Source organism: Ciconia boyciana, chromosome 24 (genome assembly GCF_034638445.1).
Source record: "Ciconia boyciana chromosome 24, ASM3463844v1, whole genome shotgun sequence".
NCBI lineage: Eukaryota > Metazoa > Chordata > Aves > Ciconiiformes > Ciconiidae > Ciconia > Ciconia boyciana.
Window position 1 is genome coordinate 3,824,718 of NC_132957.1, and position 8,707 is coordinate 3,833,424.

Genomic DNA, 8,707 nt, shown 5'->3' on the forward strand with positions numbered 1-8,707 from the left:
GCGGAGAGAACTGACAGTTCGGAGGCCTGCAAAACAGCCTGGGTGGATTCAATTACAGCTTCAAGATGAGCAAGTAAAGCAACAACAAAGGACAGTAGCTTCAGCCTTTGAAATGCCAGCTTACAGCATGAGGGCAGTGAAAAATAATACTTCGTTAACTTCTTGTTTAGGAAAAAAAAGCAGAACACTTCCTTTAATGACACATTAGCTGACAGTGGTGCTTTTATGACTCTTTTCGTAGTCACCGATGAATCACTGGATGGAAGCGTAGGGACAGACTGTTCCTATCTAAAGGTTGCCGTCCCGGTGGTTCACTGTCACCCGGAACGAGGTGCTTCTCTTGCTCTCTCTCATGTCATCGTCATCAGCAATTCAGCTGGTCCAAGCTCTTGCAGGGCTGATCAGCCCAAGATCACCTCTGATAACTCCAGAAGTTTGTGTGTCACCAGCAGAGCCATGGACGACGAAGGCAACTCCATCCCCGGCCCAGGCTCTGGGCTCTCGACACCCTCACTGCCCGCGTTTCAGCTGTGTCACTGCCAGCGTTCCAGCTGTGTCACTGCCACCGCAGCTCGTGCTTCCCTCCGTGGCAAGCCAAGGTGTCTCTGGAGCTTATCAGGCTTTTCTTCCATTGTATTCCCTCCTAATGCGGTTCGTATGTTTAGACGTTTCTCTTCGCAGGCATCCGTTCTTTCCAAATTCCTTACATTTTAGATTATATATCCTTGGTTTTGATCTTTTGCATTTAAAAAAAATGCTTCCATTTGAAGCTTAATAGTGAGGGCTCAGTGCATCTGCCAGAGTTCCTGGCACAGCTAGCGTCCTGCAGGAGCAATTACTTTCCAGTGAGTCTCTAAAATTGCTTATTTACTTTCACTTGTATGCCAAAAATACTTTAAAATCAGGACAGTTTTTTCCAGTTACACAATCACCAGAAATATCTTGAATCCATACGCTTCCACTGTGGTTCAATAGTCAATCTGAAAACAGTCAAAACAGTTTATAAAGTATGTAAAAAGTGTTCTCTCCCAGAATTAAGGCTTCAGAAGCACGGCTCCATGTGTCCAAGTCAACGAGCACTACAAAGCAAAATCAATTCTCCCTCTTTTATAACAACACGGGGAAAAGAGACGGCAAACGCGAGGGCAGCCAGTCTCTGCTGCTCTTCAGCAGCTTCCTGAGTGGAATTATCGCAGCCAACCACTTCTAGAAAGTCCTTTCATGTCTATTCATGTAGGGTTTATTTACTGCTCTTGGCGAAAAAAAAACGACAGTTGATTTCTGACAAGCCGTGAGATTTAGGATATTTTTCCATTAGAGCTTTTTAATTAATTATAGTGAATTTAGAACATTAGTGTGGGACAGTAGCTGCTCCTACTCCTTCTGATTTATCAAAAGCACTGATAAAACCTCGTTTTTCGACAATCCTAGTTTAAGTATCAGATCCTCTCCCCTCCCTGTCTTGAGGGCACAGGTAACAAAACGTACAACGATCTTCTAAAGATCTCAAAGCACTTTGCAAATTGAGGGCTCCATTTGTTTTCCTTACTCATGCATATTTTAAATTCCCTTTTAAGTTTCAACGGTTTGCATGGGTGTAATTCAGAGCAGACTGGGGCCTTACATATTTTGCATACCAACGAGTTATGTGAGTCCAATTTCTGAAAAAAAGATTATATGAGCATTATGATGCAGTTGAGCTGGAAAAAATTACAACAAAACCAGAAGGATTTACTTTGTAATTTTAAGCGCATGTTCGCAAATGAAAGCAAGCATTGTGTCCATCAACAACGACCAGAACGGAATCAGCCTTTCTCCAAACCTACTGAAGAACCATGGTCTTAATTTGTAGGTTTAAGTTACTGGCACTCTTTTTTTTTTTTTTTTTTTTTATATATATATATAAGGCATCTAGACTTTAAATGATATTGCAAAAGTAGAAATAGCATGATAAACCTTCAAAGCTGAAATAAAAAAGAACCTGTGTTTTAACTTAGTGTTGAGTATTTATACAGCCGGCACCATTTAGTCCGGCATGTTTGAATGAGTGCAAGTCTGTGGTTGCAGTTGTGTATAAAAATATTGTAGCCTGCTCCTGCTTTAGGAACTAAACTTCAGTTCCCAATAGCTCCCTCTGTAATTCTCTTTCCAAATAAAAGGAAGAACTATTCCTGGCTCGTAACGGTGTATTTCTGTGGCTTCTTGAACTATAATGAAGGCAGTCTGGAATGTTAAAAATTACATACTCAATGCCAGTTCTTAACCCACGGTAATTTAGGCTTTAAATGTTTTGAAGTTTACATTTTCAGTCTGTTATTGTACAACTTTTTAATTAAAATGTTGCTGTAGTCCAGATCACTAATGCTTCTTGCTCAAAGATCCATTAACATCTATCTTAAAACCACTACTTAGGGAGTTTGATAATTTTGGTATTGAGGGCTAAGGCCATCTGCTTGGAAAATTATTTGGTTTTTATTTGGCTCCTTCTAATTGTAGAAATTCAAAGACATCTTTGATATCCACTGGATTCCAACAACGGAAACATCAGTTCTCTTTCTGTAAATGCTTGAGTGCTTGTCTCTACTGTAGACTAAATCTTGATGCAGTTCAAGAAATAACCTGCCAAGCTTGTCACCGATGAATCAGGTTTGGATTTTCCCTGTGCACTGGAGAGACAATATGTACCACTGATGCTCATTATCACCTCTGTGTTTTCCCATTGAAATGCTACTAAATAAATCAGAAAAATGTGACGAGCTCACTTGGGGCTTCTAGATGTCATCATAACCCAATAATAGCTATTCTTAGGATTAATAGTACCATGGACTCTTCTTGTTATGATCTGTAGCAGAGAGTCTGTAGACATTTATGCCCTGAAATAGGCCTTCACATTTATATCCTATGTACAAAGAAGTGAGACTTTAACCTTAACTCTCAGCTTAAGTTAAAAATCCTCTCGTACCATGTGTAAACAGTGGGAATTTAGTCCCGTATCAGAGAGATACAAAAACCTGAAAGTTAACATCACAAGGCTGGGGTTTTGGTGGGGTTTGGGGTTTTTTTTGGGGGGGTGTTGGGGAGGTCCCTCCTAAAGCCAATGTCAGAGCTGACCCAGTTTTTGAAGGAGATTCCCACAAGGATTTCTCAGCAAGGCCCCCAGAAACATATCAACTGGCTACAGGAGTAACTCAGCAGGATAGCAATGGCTTTGTGATAATTCTGCATATTGAGGGGGAAGTCAGAGCCTTCCAGCTGCAAAGACCCGTGTGCTTCCTTGTGCCAAGTAACTCAGCAATTTAATTACATTTAGCCCAGGTTTAGATTCCTCTTTGGCCTGCGGCACTTGAATACATATCATGTGTGTGTGTGTGTGTGTAAACATATACATACTTCTCTACAGGTCACTATTTTAGGCCTGAGACATTGGCCAGCCCACAGTGGCCATCTCTTAAAGTCGTCCACCTGAAGCAGGTCTGCTTTGTCTGACAACTCATTAAAACCTACAGGGCCCCACAGCAGAATGACCCCCAAATATGAGACAAGACACAGACACTGCAGTCCAGGAAAGCAGCTTTCTAACAGCAGGAAGCACCTAGTCCACCCTGCGCCTGTACAACGTACAATTATACAGCTATTATTCTATTTACATTTACTAATTATTGTACCATAATAACAATTTCCAGCATAGCATCCATGGGATTCTTATGCAACTCCCTCCGTGCACTGCAAATGGCTCCTGAGAGCTTAGAGAAACCTCTGGGCAGCTCTAAGCAAGCAAGGAAACAAAGTCCTTTCCTATCTCCAACCCCAAGCCCACAGTCGGTCAGCCAAAAGGTACACTGAAAAATAGAGTGGACCTTGTTAGTCTCTGACTGTGTTGCCTGTGGAGTACCTTGACTCTTATCACCCTACACCTTGATATTGTGTACCAAGAGAAGCAAACCCCTCTGACATGTCAATTCGAATGAGCTCTCTTCATACCAACCACATGCTTTTATTCACAGTACATCTCCTGATGTGACATTGTATTCTGCACCATACCTTATTTTTAGCTATGAATTTTGTTTTTCAGGTGTAAGTAAAATGAGGTGTTATTATTTCCACATAATCAAGGCAAAAACAGTTTCACTTTCTTTGAAGCTTTTTATCTCCCTACAACTGGATTTGAATCTCTGACTTCATCACCACAACCCCAGAGCCATAACCACAAGGCCACATGGTCCCAGAGCTGTTTTTGGAGGTGGTAGTGATGTGAGTTATTTTAGAAGCTGCTAGCTATAAATTTCAGTTATATTTGAAGGAGGGTAAGTTAGCTTTGAAAGTCCTTGGTGAGTCTGTCCTTCAGTGACTAGCGGGCAATTACTGAGGCCACTGGCAAGAGCTCGAATGGAAGGCTGTCCTGCAGTTTCTACCATAAACCACCGAGTACAAACAAACAGCAATTGTGAATGACAGTTAAACTAATTGTCCTTGTTGGTATTACTATCCCAAGACGGGTTGTGACGCAGAAAGTCAATCTGCACAAAGTCAGTTTTTCATTACAGTGAGCTCCAAATAGCATCAAAACAAGTCCATTTTAGACCGCTTGACTGCGCGTGATAAATGCAACCCAACCGCCTTGCTTCTTTTTTAAAAAGGCTTCACCCTGACCCTTCAGTTCATGATGCATTTTTGCACTCTTGGTTTCCTGCCTGAAAATAAACGTGAATCTGCTATTGCATACCCCTTGTTGCATAAACTACGCGGGCAAATGCTATGAGCTATGATTGCAACTACAAAACTTACATTTGCAAAATAAGAATCACTTGACAAAATGATACCCTGAATTTAAAAGACTTGCTTGCCAAGATTCATTCAAAGGAGAGTGCCCCTGGCACAGCCAAAGCCAGTTGTTGGGCATGATGTGAGATAAAAGTCCCAAACAAGCAACGAATGCACAGCAGAATGAGTTGCTAAAAGCTACAAAACGTGGGATTCAGCTCTTTCACATCTAAAAACTGTTTACATTTTTCTTTTCTCATAAGAGTAATGTTCAACTGCAACAGTTAACCACATCTGTGTGAAATGTAGATAACTTTGGGAGTAAAATGATTTCAATCAGAATAAGGGTCATCTGAGAGATGGTGGTAGTTACTCATTCAAGATCATGCTTGATACACCCAGCTCCCAGTTCAGTATTTCGTCGTCACTGGTGTAGCAAAGCAGCTGCTTGAGCAGCGTTATTGAGACCAGTAAAACAGACATTAATTTTACTCTCTTCCTCATTATATAGATGACCTTTCCCATTGGAGATGCTCTCACGCAATAGCCAAGCTCTAAGGGAAAGGCAGAGGGCAAAAAATGTTGCTGTCATACGAAACCAACAGAGATGGTCAACCTAAAAACCAGAATAATGTATTTTTTTCTTTCTATAAGGCATAACCTAGTGGGTCAGGGCATGACTGAAGAGGCTGAAGGACTGAAGAGAGTCCTTTAAGAAGGAAAAAGAAAATAGGAGGGAATTCCACAAATCTGTAGAGCTAGAGTAGCATTAACTGCAATTGCCTTTAGCCGTCTAAGAACTGGCCATATCATCCCAGGGTGGGATGAATTCTCCATCACTCTCTCCTTAAAGTAGAAACAGAGCCTTACAATTCCTTCGCCTACATGCTCAAGCTGTGGATGATTAAAACTGGGGGGGAGAATAAACACACCTTACTGCCCAGCTAGCAAGAAAACGGGCAGGTCAGGGAAATCCTCCTGCTCCAGTGAACCTGCTCCCGACGACCATGCTCGTCCCTCCAGTGTCTGAGATAAATACTGGGACTAGAGAGGCCAGGTAGATGTTACAGATGATTCTTGTTCGTGCCCAGGGCAATAAATAATCCTTCAGGCGATGCTGACCCAGACAAAGATGAGAAATACTGGAAATACTCCTAGAAAATCAGAAAATCACATAAGTCTAATATCTTGGAGTTATCATCTATGGTTCCATGTCATTATTACTGACAGATATGAGAAGACATGGTAAGATTTCTTAGAATGTTGTAAAATGTCAACTCAGGAGAAAATAGCATTCTCAGCACCGAAGGTCACATCTATTCTGATACTTGAAAGCATTTTTGGAAGGAGGAGTCCCTTTGGAATTGCAGTGAAAAGTCTTCAAGAAAAAATAAAATACGAAGGACTAACGTTACGCATAAAACGCATGGGTAAAGGCACCGATAAAGTGCAACTGACCTCTTCTGTTGTCTCTCAGGAAATCAGAAGTCAGTTGTGCCTTTTATAACTATTATTTAATAGTTGAGGAATGGCAGCGTTTAGAGACTTGTGCTCAGCGCTGGACACAGGCCTTTTACTGAAGAACTCACAACAGCCATTTTGTCCTGGTTTCCAGGAAGGAAAGGTTGCTCCTGGAGCCTAAGAAAACCGTCACAAAAATCTCGAAGGAAAAAGGAAAAAAAAAAAAAAGGACCCAAACAAACAAGGAAATCATTTCATTAGAACCCATCTTTGGAAAAATATAAAAATATTTTTCCATCCACAGAAATAACTATAAATAATGTTTGAACTATTAAAAGGGTGAACGCAGAAAAAGGCTATTTACATAGGAGCGTTTTGTGCTGTTTCAGTCTAATTTGTCACTGATGTAGGAGCCTCATACGTTAGCTGGAGGAAATCCAGAGCTTTCAAAGGTTTTCTGTCAGGGCTTGAAAAGTTGCCAGTTTTTTTAATGGAGCCGAGCAGTCTCAGGCCTGTTGTTCTCAGAGATTTTGTGAGCCAGGGCCGCATGTTAGCAGGAAACAGAGCCAAGTGGGCTTCCTGAGCGTCTGAGAGAGGAAACACTGTAATAAGCATGGAGGCTGTGGTTAAAAATAACTCTGGTATATAAAGGCTGCAAAGGATCCCCTCTCGCTCATACACGCCGCTGCCTCTTGGCTGGCTGCTTCGCGCTGATTTCATGTGAATGAGACGCTTTGCCATCTCATCGGAGCAGGTGGTTTTTAAGCAGAAGAAGACAGAAAACAGTCGGCGAAGAAGTCGAGCACAAGATAGCTCTTATTTTGCATGTTTTCAGCAAGCAGGATCCTAGGCTTTATTTCAAGAGCGTTGTCAGGCTGAGCTAAGCTGTAGCTCCGGACACAGTGTTTCGGTATCTAACTTTAGGCTGAAGTAAAAGTTATGTTGAAAAAATAACTCGGTTTTCTGTGATATGAAACTTAAAAAAAGGGAACAGGGTGAATCATGCAAACTCTTGAGCAATAGGAGAAAGGGCCCCCTAAATTGTTACCACCGGGCCCAGTGTGGCTTGTACCACTTCTGCTACAGAAGCTTTAATCCCACCCTGTGCCCCCCTTCGCCCGGCGTTGGCCAACTGGAGGAGCTAAATGTGGCAACCACCAGCTGAAGGGATTGGCCACCATCAATCAGTGTTTTGCAGTCCCCATGCATTGGTTTCTCACCAAGCAGAAGACTGCCTGCTTCTCCTCGCTGAATTCATTTTGCATAGAATTAGAGCCCTCTCTTTTCTTTCAAAGGCAATGATTTTCCTTGCAAATGTGGGATAAAAAACACACTGGTTATTTGGCAAATTAAGGCACCTTTTTCCCTGCTGTAACCTGACACGAACATCCATACTGAACTCCATTCTGAACACTTCTTTGTAGCCCACATTATGCTGTAATTGGCAAAACACATTCTTCCCAGGCTTGTATTTTTATTGCAAACATTTATTTGGCACTTTATGTGGCAAATGAAAAGAAAATTTCACAACTCGTTCTACAAAGTTGCATTGTATTAGGCTGTCCCTTGAAAAGCATTTTATTGCTCAAGAAGAGCTGTAACCGTTTGAGGGATTTCAACAGCGTTATTCTCTTAAACTACAATTGCTGTATATACTATAGCACCAAATATCCATAATTTTGATCAGTATCAACCCTGACGACTCGCACGTAATTCCACCCTAGAGCTTATTGGCAGCAATAAGGCATATCAGCTGAACAATATGGAGTAAATTTTCAGGTACATGAAAAAATAAGCTGAAGTTTTTTTTCTGAATAGAAAGCATTTTCTACAAGACACAAAGCACTGTTCCTAAGCTCAGATGTATCCAGGAATTTAAATATATAAATATCCTAAAAGGTAGGCATTAATAGCTCAAGAGAAAAAATGGTCACAACAATGGACATAAGCGTCTGGAAAAAAGTCTGTCCCAAAATATCCCCCTGAAGTTTCAAAGCTTAATCATAATGATATAACTAATTGTGATCATGGAAAAAAATATATATCATTCTGAATACCTCAGTGATCTAAGTCTGAAAAGGATTTCATAGTCCAGGAAGGCAAATGAGATCAGCTGCTCTATACATACAGCCTATCATGCAAAGATGCCTGTCTTCCTCTCACTGGCTAATTCACTAAGCTCTGATTCATACTTCCATGTATTCAAACAGGGAAAGTAATTCCAGGCAGCGAGCAATACCAATTAACAGTGTCACAGTTAATGAAATGCTTGCTCCAGTATTTCCCATTACTCAACTGAAGGACATATGACTAATAAATAATACAGGTGCAGGACAAAGAAGGTATTTTATAAATGAGAACTGAACCCCACATGTGCACCACGTCAAACAAGGCTTTCCACCCTACCCCCTATATGAACTCCTACTTTGTATATTTGGTGAATAAACCCCCACTGATCAGATAAAACCATAACCTATAAAGATGT